At 34.9% G+C, this 13165-nt stretch overlaps 1 protein-coding gene across 3 annotated transcripts in view; it reads left to right on the plus strand.

Annotated features, from left to right (window-relative positions):
- FIGN (fidgetin, microtubule severing factor) overlaps positions 1–13165 on the plus strand; it is a 146053-nt gene that overhangs the window by 98696 nt on the left and 34192 nt on the right. The gene's annotated exons all lie outside the window — the stretch shown is intronic.

A 13165-nucleotide genomic window follows, 5' to 3' on the forward strand; every position in this document is an offset into this window, starting at 1 on the left:
TGGGACTGTCACCTAAGAGAACTAAATACTCCACTTTGTTTATCTTTCAGAGTCATCAGAATAACAGTTTTAAAAAGAATTTGCAGATTGCATTCCTCTGGGGCAAATGCTCCTGATGTTTGTACTTAATTTTAATTGTGGAAAGAGGACTTCTCTGTTTGACTAATCTGTTTGATATATTGAATTCACCGAAAACAGAGAGGACCTTTGTTCCAGCACTTTGGCAAATTGGCTTACACCATTTTGTAACCTTTAGGGCATTTATGTAGTTAAGTTGGAAAGCTTTCTGTGTTCTTATGCTAGCTTGGTGTTGTCTGGGAAGCCTGTATCTATACCAAAAAGGAACTAGGACCCCATAATTGTAGCAATGTTTATTTCTTCCCATCATTGTATCTGCTCTCTTTTTTTTTGAAGTAATCACTATAATTACACTTCTTCAATGAGTTGTGTTCTATTGTGTCACTAGACCTATCTGCTAAATATCACTGTGTTTTTCTTATCTGAGTGCTCTCAAAAGGGGAAAGTGAAACATGTTGGCAAGCCACCTTCAATCAAATTAATGTGAGATCAATGTATTATCAACAGAGATAGTATTGATCCCTATTTATTCTGTTCCATGAGAATGGTACATAAACTGATGTAATATTTATAATAAAATGTTCATTTTTCTGAGAAGTACTTAACATAATAAAGTTAATAATGATGATAAAATGAAAGTATAAGAAAATAAGTTTGACTGTTGTTATTTGTGGATAACAACAGTCAAACTTATTTTCTTATACCTTCACTTTGTTACCATTCTATTTAAATGTGTAGCCTTGGTTTTGATGTGTTTGTGTATAAAGTATTTGGTTTATAGTTGTAAAATATAGATATATAAGAAGGAATGAAACTTTTTTGTTTGTTTGTTTGTTTTCGCCTCTAGGGTTATTATTGGGGCTCAGTGCCTGTTCCTGGAGGCTTTTTTTTTTTCCTTCTGTCACGGTGGTTGTTTTACCATTGTTGTGGTTATTATTATCGTTGTTATTGATGTCGTTGTTGTTGAACAGGACAGAGAGAAATGGAGAGAGGAAGGAAAGACAGAGAGGGGGAGAGAAAGACACCTGAAGACCTGCTTCACACCTGTGAAGAGATTCTCCTGCAGGTGGGGAGCTGGAGGCTCGAACCGGGATCCTTCCGCTGGTCCTTGCGCTTTGTGCCATGTGCGCTTAACCCACTGTGCTACCGCCCGACCCCAGGAATGAAGCTTTTTTGAAGTGGAATTCCTACCTACTGTTTTTTCAATATATCACCTCATTTATTCTATCAACTGCATGTACTCCCCTGAAAGTGTCATAGTTTAGAGACTCCATAATTTTTATAGCATTGCAACAACAGCTTGTGACTTTAAAATACCTGAGTAAATTTTAAAAAACAAAAATTTTTAGCAAAAAGGAAACACAACAGAACAAAGTTATTTACATATCTATAGTAGCCCAGGGCTGGGGAAATAGCATAATGTTTTTACAAAGAGATTTTCAGGCCTGAGACACCAAAGGTCTCAGGTTCAGTCCCCTGTACCATATAGGCCAGAACTGACCAGTGCGCTGGAAATATGTGTTTTTGAGGGGAGAGCAATTTCAGCAGCTTCATTTAATTCATCTAGCTTATATTGCTGTTTATTTTACTAGAGTAAAATGTCAGTAACAAAGGGAGAATTTTCTGGGCTTATCAGCTCACCTGGCAAGATTCCTGTTTTTGTTATATTTGTGATACAAATTTGAGCCCAGCTCTTCATTGCACAAGGAAAAGCTTCAGTGCTGTCTTCTCCCCTCTCCTTCTATCTTCTTCTCTCTTTCTCTCTGAAAAAAGTTCACCAAGAGTGGTGCAGTCCCAACTACAACAACAAAATAGAACTTTCCATCCATTTACTAAATGGTATATATTGCAAATAACATTTACTTTTTACTTATTCTTGCGGTGACTAGTTTAGAAAATCACACCCTATGTAGAAACAAATGTTACATCTCAATTTATAGAAACTAGAGAAGGACTGGCCTAAACATGCCCCTTATTTTAAATACCTGTTGATCACTGTGTCTCATTACATGTCTTTTAGATGTGGGCAGTTGTGCCTTAGACTTCATATTCCATACAAGCAAATGCTTTCTTCTGAATAAGCTTGACTAGAGTTGGTCTTATGCCTTTAAGAAAAGTAATTACAGATCATTCTGCAGAATCACATGTAAATATAACTGCATTTATATCACTACTTCAATGAAGCATATTTTGACCTATGAATTAAAGTCATGAATGACAAGCCATTTTTAACCTGCTTAAGCGGGATATCATGACATTAAAATTTGCTCATATTCTTTTTGAAATAATACCTAAAATGTAAAATACAGAAATATTTTTCTACATTCTTAAGTGAAATGTGAACATTATGAATAAAATAGATAGCAAAACATGTTTCCCTTCTATTTTTTTCTCTTTAAATGATGGGTCATTCTGAAAGCTTATATTCACATTAATTTTAGATATTCATCTGAAATAATGTAGTAAATAGAGAAAAATATGCTTGAATGACTTTTAACTATTTTTCCATCCAATGTCAAGACAATATAAATTATTTTTCCATCTCAAGATATTTTTAGAAAATAATCACCAGAGATGAGTAGTTCCCAGGGAAATGTTTAACTTATGATTAATTATTTATATTAACACATACGTTAGTAAATTTAGTGTTGCTAATAGTTTACCTTCAATTTCAAAGTTTGTTTTATCTGGTGACTAGGCCGTAAGAACAGATTAGTTATTTAGACACACTCACTGTTTTATAGTTGCAAATATTTTCTCTGAATCTGATTTATTCTCAGATGTTTTTTTTTTCCATTTTGTTGGGAGGTTAATGATTTACAGTATAGCTGTTGACACATGGGCACAGTTCCTCATATCCCATGTTAGGTGTCTTCAGGACACCCCAACTTTTTTTTTGCCATCACCATGTATCACCCACCCTCTCCTTTCCCAGAACCTTTTGTTTGGGTGCAGTGAAACCCACCCAGTCCAAGTTCCACTTTGTGTTTTCTTTTTCTGTTTTCATTTCTTAAATTCCACATATAAGTGAAATCATTTGGCACTTGTCCTCTTTTTGGTTTATCTCACTTAGTGTAATGCCTTCCAGGTCAAAGATGAAGCAGAGGAAGAGACTTTATCATTTTTAACGGCTAAGTAGCATCCTATTGTGTTAGAAACCCTATACAAGGTTCATTATTTGAATAGACTGATCAGAGGACTCTAGTTAGAAAATATTTTAAGGTGAAGGCTTCGTATTATTACTTCTTCCTCCTTTCAAGGTCATTTTATGTTAAATACAGAAAGCTCTACCCTGGTTTCCATTACTTCTGGAGCATGACTGTGTGCCATTTCTCATAGAAGGAAAATATCTTGGAAAACATTTGTCCCTACACTTGCTAGGACTTTGAAAAGTGATGGTAAGGTAGGAGATACACAGAAATAACATGTCAAGGATCTAAATGACACTGCTTACCATAAGACAGATATTTATTCATCCTATATGCAGTTAATGAGGACCTACTATAGGGCAAGAACTATAGCGGTTGTTGATGACAAAAATAATTATTTTCAGTACATACCATTAAGTCCTGGTAGGATCTACCGTCAACTCTTCTATGTATTATTAACTGTTTTCTCTCACAATAGTTAATAGAGTCTAAGTTTCTTTAGGTGAGTCAGCATGTTACATACTTTTATATTCTCATCTAATTTCTAGATTAAGTTTCTTAGCATAAAATTTAAAAATATATAAGGTATTAGCCAAAGTCTAAACTAGCTCCAGTTGTAGGTAAGGAAAAAAAATGAACAACATACCAAGTGAATAGAGATAATTAATAGAACTGAGACTAATTGCCCAGATATTCTTACTCCTAGGTCTAACATTGCCATCATCTCATGAGGTTTATTAAGTATAAGTTTTGCAGACCTGATCATTATGTCTCTTGGATCACTAGTGTTTTTTGTTCACATTAACCTAGGATAACAGTGTGTGAACTATACTATAACAACTGTAGAGTAAATGTACTTCCAGAAAATAGCTCTCATTGGGTATTTTACACTCTGAGAGTCATGACTTAGCCAATCTCAAATTACATATGCCAGAATATTCTACACTGACAGAAAAAGAGCATTTCAGTTACCTAAAGTGACAACCAAATGAGTTTATCAGGTTAGACTGGTGTCTAACTATACATTAACAGAATAATAATACAGTTTTAATAGATCATTCTTATTTATTACAAAAGTATAACTAATTAGTAAACATGAGTTCTGTTGAGGATCTTGGAAGTCTGAATGTTTTAGAAGTACAAGCTACTCAGACTTCTTTACAAGATTTTAAATGAAAAAATGAATAATAAATTCACCTTTTTTAAAAAATATATTTATTGGGAGTCGGGCTGTAGCGCAGCGGGTTAAGCGCAGGTGGCGCAAAGCACAAGGACCGGCATAAGATCCCGGTTCGAACCCCGGCTCCCCACCTGCAGGGGAGTCGCTTCACAGGCGGTGAAGCAGGTCTGCAGGTATCTATCTTTCTCTCCTCCTCTCTGTCTTCCCCTCCTCTCTCCATTTCTCTCTGTCCTATCCAACAACGACAACAACAACAATAATAACTACAACAATAAAAAAAAAACAAGGGCAACAAAAGGGAATAAATAAAATTAAAAATATATATATATATATTTATTTATTTCCTGTTGTTGCCCTTGTTTTATTGTAGTTATTATTGTTGTCGTTGTTGGATAAGACAGAGAGAAATGGAGGGGGGGGAAGACAGAGGGGGAGAGAAAGACAGACACCTGCAAACCTGCTTCACCGCCTGTGAAGCGACTCCCCTGCAGGTGGGAGCCTGGGGCTGGAACCGGGTTCCTTATGCAGGTCAGTCCTTGCGCTTTGCGCCACGTGCGCTTAACCCACTGCGCAACTGCCTGACTCCCAAGTTCATCTTTTATTATGATTTTAAGAATAGTTTGTACTCACTGAATCTGATTTATTTTAAATTACAGCCCCCATGGAATTTGCTGCTATTGCAATTATATTTTTATCTTCCTCATCAATTTTCTAACTTTTGCCTCTGAACACTAGCCATATAATTATGATTATGCTTCAGTATGTGAATATTTTAATTATATAAGAATCAAGATACAATGGAAATTTCCTTAAAATGGTGCAGGTGCTTTAGGTTCCATGCATAACTCTGCTACTCTCAAATTGTAAGAGCTATGACTCTCTGCCCCCTCAATTGGAAGATGAAGGGGTTGAATTTAAGAAATCCAAAATCTCCTTAGTCAGTATGCATCAGTGATATTCTTGATAATTTTTCCAGTGATTTCAATCCCTGATTCTGAAATGAGTCAAATGTTAAAAAAAAAAAAAAAAACATACTGTGAAGCTATTGAAGATAGCTTCTCTCTATGTATCTTTCAACTGCATAATCATAGCTTTTTGAGAAGTGATTTGAAGGAAATCCGCTGGCCATGAGAACACTAAAATACGAGTGGCATAAGGCGCTGAAGCAGTCAGCTTTCCACAATTGTTAACATACACTGTAGTTTATGAACTTCTCTGGAGAAGGCCCAGTTTCAGGAAGCCCTCTGGGTAAAGCCCTGCTTAGCAGGTTTAATGTGAAGAGTTGGTGTCATCCTAATCAGCTGCCTCTGACAGAATAAACATGTTCCTTCTGTGCTGTCCCTCCCTAGCTGCCTGTGGGTTTCCAGCCCACTGAGCACTTGATGCCAAACAGCCTGGGACAAAGAAGAGACTCTTTGGGGATCCTTGGTATTTATCACTATTTAGGAGACTTGGGGTTCAGAGGGTCAGGGCTCACTGATAGCAGTTTTATACTGAATGTTTGATCAAGTACATGTTGAAGAATCTTCTCTTGTCTTTTTGCCGTTAGCATAAGACTACACTTCCACTTGTCCAGATAAATTTATTAACCTTATCTTTTGTGTAACTAAATATAGTGCAAAGACTTTGCTGTAGAATCAAAATGGCTGATTTTTAAAGTCAATAGTTCTTGACTTATTAACAAACTGTCAGAAAGGAAGTGTTCATCACTTGAGAAACTCCATTTTTATCTTAAAAACAAATGTGACTTTTTGAAAAAAAATGTGAAGTTAGTAGAAAACTTCATGCAAAGAGCACTCCTGTACAACTATAGAAATGTATGCATGCACACAGCTTCAGTTTTAAATGAAATAGTTTTTCAGCCGTGAAATATAAAAAGGACAAACACTAGACTCTAGTAATATTAAAAATGCTATAAGAAGCATATATCAACATAAATTATATTTCATTCATGAACTATTCATATATATGTGTTTACAAAAATAAAAAATTGGAAAGTAGAGAAAAATTATAGAAGTACTTTTGGAACATTCAAAGTAATCCCTCCCTAACTGAGTTTTGTCTTCACTAACAAATTTAGTAGAGACTACTTGTACTTTGAAAACAATGTCTTTGTGAGGTTTTTTTGTTTGTTTGGGTGGGAAAATTCATGATATAACTGTTTGCTATTTGATTTCAAGGTATCTCTTCTCTTTGTCTATCAATAGGAAAGTAAGGGAATTTTCAGAGTTCTCTTGAAAATGTACACTGAAGCATACTGTGTTAAAGAAAGTATATCTGGGGAACTCTATCCATGATTTGAGAGGACTGTTAGCTTCTAAGCATGGCTAAAAGTGCTAAGTATGGCAACTAAGTCTGAAGACTTTTCCTTTTGAAGATCTGAGATGACATGTATACATTTGCCATGTGATGCCTACTGTACTCTATACATTTATTCCTTTTAATACATTTATATAAGTTTGTAATTACAGATTGTGATATATGCATGAAAAGTAGTTTTGCTTGAAAAATACTAAATTTTGTTTTGTACCCATCATGATTACATGGAAATGGTGGGAAACTGACAGGTGGCTCACTTAGTAAAGTGTGCATTTGTTTATTTTGCTTGAGGACCAGGATTCAAGTCCTGAACTACCTACCACATGACAGCCTGCAGGGGGAAACCTTCACAAGTGGTCAAACTGTTCTATGGTTTCTCTACTGTCTATGTCTCTTTCCCGATCTCTCAACCTTTATCTAGAGAAAAACAAAAAGTGGTTGTTGGGAGTATAGGGTCATGCTGTCTTTGATCACCAGTGATAATCCTGCTGTTGAAATAAAGACAGTAGAGAATGAGGGGAGAGGGGATTGAATGTAAGTGCTCTTTTAATAAGCTGAAAATTTTGAATGTAGAAAGCAATTTTAAAACTAAGATAATCATAAAAATGCAACAGTTTTTTTTTTGAGATACAAAGAAATTCCTGTTAGTTCCCATACTAATTAGCACAGGTGACATTGTTTAAAAATAAAGTGAAACTATGTTGTCTTTCACCTTGATTATGATTTTGTTTTGTGACATAATGTCTATTTTAGTAACAAGCAGAAAAAATAATTTTAAATAGGAATCCACAAAATTTTTATACTCACTGGTGTCTGTAAAGGGAAAATTTTTTTTTTTCTTTTTGCTTACTGGGAGGTCATATTGCTGTTTAATATACTTTTCTCTTTGCAATTAAATTAGATTTTTTTTTTTTTAGGAGAGAAAACTCATAAAGGAAGCAGCCTTGGAGGTCTAATATGTTCTAGCATATTTAAATAATTAGACTTCTGTCTCATTGAAATGTATGTGCTCTAGGTTTGATAGTGATAAAAGCATGAATATTAGTATGATTAGGAAATTACATCATGTCACAGCATAATTGATTGATTGATAGCTGAATGAAAACTAACCATAAAGTATGTGAAAATAAGTACGCTCTTTTTAGCTACTCAGGCAGAATTTTTGCATTTAGCCAGTTGCAAGATTAGTAACAAATGCTCATCTTCCAAACAAAATGGAATTGACATTTCTCCCTTTTGCTTGTGTCTGTAAATGCTTTCATTATAAAACTAGCAAGGAAAAGGAAAAAGATAAAGTGCTTATTGCTCAATTCAATATTTAGTTGTTCCTCAAGTCCTATCGGATGGACACTACATTACCAATTGACTCTGTGAGCAATTAGTGTTTTGGAATTTCCCTTTTAAATGCTCAACTTTTAAATGTAAAGCAACACTAACACAAGAGTTAGTACTCTCTTACTTGTCTCTGGAGAATTGAATTTCCCAAACATTTACATTATCATTAATTTTTTAAAAGCATTTTGCCTTTTATTTCTACTAGTGTTTTTACTTTCTCATTCTCTGTCTTGATCTTTTAAAGATTTCTACTCACACAACGCTGTGGAGATACTCATATTCGCATAGAGAGACTAGAGGAGCGAAACCACTGCAGGATTCCCTGTTTCAAAGCTGAACCAATATTCACCATTGACATATCCATTCATCTGTGCAGGGTCATTGGAAATCCTCTCTCTCTGCTTTTTCCTTCCCTTCGGGGAGCAATGCTTAAAAGAGCAAACCCCTGGTGTGAAGAGATAGGAGAATTCTCAGCACAGCCAATGGTGCCAGGAATTGAATTAAAGTTGTCCATTTGCAGATGACTGTCTGAGCTCTCAGCATACTGAGGTTCTGTTGATGCTTTGTTTACTTGAAATTCTGACAGTGGCATTTTAATTTAATTTTTTAAAGCAGAAGTCATATTGTGCCAAAAATATGCCAGGAGGGCAAAAACATTGAAAAGTGTGTTATTCTGTGGGGCTGTAACATTTTATTAGAACTTCAAGGCTTACTCAAAGAAAAATAAAAGTTATAGAAAAGAATTGTACTCCGTGTTTTTATAGGAAAAAAAAGTTAATTGCTGAATTTATTCCTGATTTGAGGAGTTTAAAATGTGTCATGTATACTGTGGTTGTTGACATTCCCAGATCTGTTTGGGCACAAATCACATTTTGATATGACTAAACCTATAATTTTGTCTATCTTCATGAGTTGCCATTAAACCTCAAATGCCAGGTTTCAACGCTTAAAAATGTTTTCTATGTTAAGATATCCTTATTTGAGTAGGAGATGTTAACTATTGTTTAATTTATTAGCCCAAGTTAAATTTCAGAATTTATGTGTGTGAGGAAGATTTGAAAGTAACTGGAAAAACACAATTTATTTAAGAGATGAAAGATCAAAATACACAGTCTCTTAAGTTCCAATGAATGGGATAAATGATCACTTTTGAGTTTGTGGTGGCAAATGTTTGCTTCTTTCATTTAATTAATTAATTTATTTTTTAATTAATTAATTAATGTTCCCTTTTGTGGCCCTTGTTTTTTAGTGTTGTAGTAGTTATTATTGTTGTTATCACTGATGTCGTCATTGTTAGATAGGACAGAGAGAAATGGAGATAGGAGGATAAGACAGAGAGGGGGAGAGAAAGACAGACACCTGTAGACCTGCTTCACTGCCTGTGAAGGGAATCTGCTGCAGGTTGGGAGACGGGGTGGGGGGCCTCTAACCGGGATCCTTATGCCGGTCTTCTTTCACTTTAATCTGTCTGTTTGTAAATGATCAGAGTACCTGACACAGAATAGACCTCAAAAATATTTATTGACAAAATAAACATATACTATTTCACATGTGTATTTATAATTAATTTTTTGTTTTATATTTTATAATCTGATTTTTTTAATTGCTATGTCATACTTAGCAAATTCAATTCAGTATTATAGTTTGTACTTTGGGGGGTGGAAAATATGTTTATCCTAAATACCAGTCTCCATTCAGATGTATACTGGATGCAAATCTTGCTAAAGTAGCTTGTTCAAACCACATTCCTTATACTATCACCCTTTTAAAGTACACATATACTGCTTTAAAAGAGAGAAGTACTTTAAAAGAGAACAGTTGTTGTAGCAGTTTGTCTGAGGAAGCGAACTTACACAAAAGAGAAAAATATAGACTGACAGCTTGTTGAAAGACCAAACTTATTTATAAAAGACTGTGTCATCATTATATGAGCACAGTAATAGCTGATTATAGAAATTATCTATCTAGGGGGGGAAAAAGATTTATAGCATCACTCTTTTCTCAAAAAGAAAAAAAGAAAAGAAAAAACATGATCAGGAAGATCATTTGGCTGGTAGAGTGATGGCTCCTGGTTCAAGACCTCGTGCTTGCTGTACTAGAATGGTACCATGGATTACCTCTCCTTGGCTAGGAAAGTCTCTTAAATTTAAATAAATAAAAGGAAATCTTTTAAAAAATGCTATATTTTGTGGGGCTAGGCAGTGGCACACTTAGTTAAGTGCACACATTATGGTTCAGGACCCTGGTCCTCACCTGCGGGGGAAAGCTTCATAAGTGGTGATGCAGGGCTGCAGATGTCTCTGTGTCTCTCCCCTTCTCTATCTCCCCCACCCCTCTCAAGTTTTCTCTACCTAATAAATAAATAAGCTAATGTTTAAAAAATATACTATCTTTTTATGTTTTGCTAAAGTGTGCTCTGATATAATCAGGCCATTTTTTTGTCTATAGTGATCTAGACCTTAATTTTTAACAGACTACTGCTCAGCTGTGGCTTATGGTGGTATGGGGAATTGAACATGGGAACCTACTAGGAGTCTCAGGCAAGAGAGTCCCTTAGCATAACCATTATTCTATCTACCCCCGTCCATGATTTTAAATAAATATATAAATACATATGTAGTTATTCTCAATACAAAATAATCAAAATTACCATAGTGAAACCTCATGTCTTAATTATCATTCTGTATCCTTTCACCATTAGCTATCAAATACCATTTAATTAGTCTTTGCATATAGTCTCAATATAATTTTACAAATAGAATACAAAGAGTATGATTTTAACTACAAGAAATTTAAAATCATATGTATAACTTTTTCCTGATATTTTCACTTGATTACTCACAATATTTAAATATTTGAGATGAGTGTTTACATTGATTCATTTATATAATACTCTTATTCAATAACACCTACAATATATTTTAGTGAAATTTTATTTGTTATATTTTATGACAATTGTATTAATATATATTATCAGTGCTTGATATAAGTATACCAATAACAGGTACTAATAAAATGTGGTTATTCTTGAGTTGGCAAGTTAGCTTATCTGAGAGGATTATCTGTTTTGCTATGGACAAAACTGAGATTTGAGCCTCCATGATCCCACATGGGAGAACCAAGACCATGCAGCATGATTAGCTGATGTGCTGTGGTATGTTGTGGTGTGGTGTTTTTCTCTCTCTGTAAAATTTGGTTGAGAGGGGAAAGTAGTAACAAAAAGTGAAAAAATATATAGGCACATATATTCTTTTAGGATTTTTATAAAACACTTTATTATTTAGTAGTAGTAGTAGCAGTAGTAGTAGGTGGTAGTAGTAGTAGTAGCAATAGTAGTTAGTAGTAGTATTTTGCCTCCAGGGTTATGGCTGTGGCTGTGGTTATGATTATGGCTGCACTACGAATCCACGGCTCCTGGTGACCATTCTTTCGATTTTTTGGATAGGACAGAGAAATTGAGAGGGGAGGGGAAGACAGACAGGGGGAGAGAAAGACACATGCAGACCTGCTTCGCCACTTGTGAAGCGACTCTCCCGTCAGATGGGGAGCCTGGAGTCTGAATCATGATTGTGTGCATGTGGGTCTTTGCTTGGTACTATGAGTGCTTAACCATATGCGCGTGCTACCTACCGTCCAAACCCCCTCACCCCACCCAACCCCACCCCAGACTTTTTGTGTGTGTTTGCCAGTCTTCGTGTACCTGGTAGTTAGATATTCCAGTCATAAGACACTATACAGTATAGCAATCATACTTATTTATCAAAAATAATTTTGTTGGGTAAATGTACTTTAACATCACTTCAATTAAGCTTATCAGATTTTGACACACATATGAAAATGATAATTACTGAAAATGGGAAAATAATGTCTTATTTCAAGGGCCTCATGTTGAATGAGAAAAGCACATAGACACAATTAAATTGCTCCAGAAAGCAAAGGATGATATGGGGCAGGAGGGGGAATTACAGATGGTAGTATATATATATATATGTGGTATGGAAAATTCTGGGATATTCCTTTAAAATTAGTAATACATCAACTGTATTCCCAGCAACGTAAGAACTAAATATATTTAAACTATGTCAAAGCAAGCATTCAAAGGACAGTTAAACAAATAAGCACTCTGAAAGACTACAGAAAAGGGATGAGATTGACATTAAATAAAAGCAGAAGGATGAAGAAAGATTCAATTTTAGTGTCAAAGACATGTATTGAGATGACTTCAACACTGATTGCAGAATTAGAGAAGGTTTTGATACCAACAAGGTGGTCAGTACTCTTTATTTGTACATGTTGAGAGCTTAGCCACTCAGAAAGAAAAAAACACATAAACATAACAGTAAATTAACTCAGAAAAGGAATTTAAATATTGTGGTCACAGATATGTAGGGGGAGGGTATGAGAGTGTTTTGAATGTTTATGCTTCTGAAATCCACTTATGTATATTCCTCTCTGTGCATGTTAGCTAATAAAGGTAATATAGTATGCTAGGTGCTTTTGTTTCACTATCTCATTTTATTCTCCAAGCAAGCAAATTACAATCATAGGTATGAGTATTTAAACTTTGAAAGGTTAAGCAGTTTGTTGATAATCTCATTATTAAGCAATGGATTCAAAGAACTTAAACCTGGAATATTTCCAATACATTTTCAAATCCAAGTGCAATGATGATCAACATACGGCAATACTGACATTTCAGTAGGTTTGGAAATTAAGATTTAAAGTTTTATATTGGGGGGGATAGGGAGTTCTGGTGGTGGGAATTGTGTGGAATTATACCCCTCTTATCCTATGGTCTTGTCTGTATTTCCATTTTATAAATAAAATAATTTAAAACATAATAAAGTTTTATATTACAATCAGTAATGACTTGTTTAATGTAGTTCTTCTTGGTAAGAACAGTGCTAAAATGGCCCAGTAATATAGTTCATGGGACTTGTGACTTTGCTATTTACATAACCCAAGCTCAAGACTAGCCTCAATCACACAGTAGGAATAATAGATACTCTGTTACCTTTCTATTTTTCCTTCTATCTCTCTGTCTCTCTCTCTCTCTGCCTGGAGAAAAAAAAAGGCTAGCTTGATGCAGTGGTGCCCTGGCAAC

The sequence above is a fragment of the Erinaceus europaeus genome, chromosome 18 (assembly GCF_950295315.1).
Source record: "Erinaceus europaeus chromosome 18, mEriEur2.1, whole genome shotgun sequence".
Lineage (NCBI taxonomy): Eukaryota > Metazoa > Chordata > Mammalia > Eulipotyphla > Erinaceidae > Erinaceus > Erinaceus europaeus.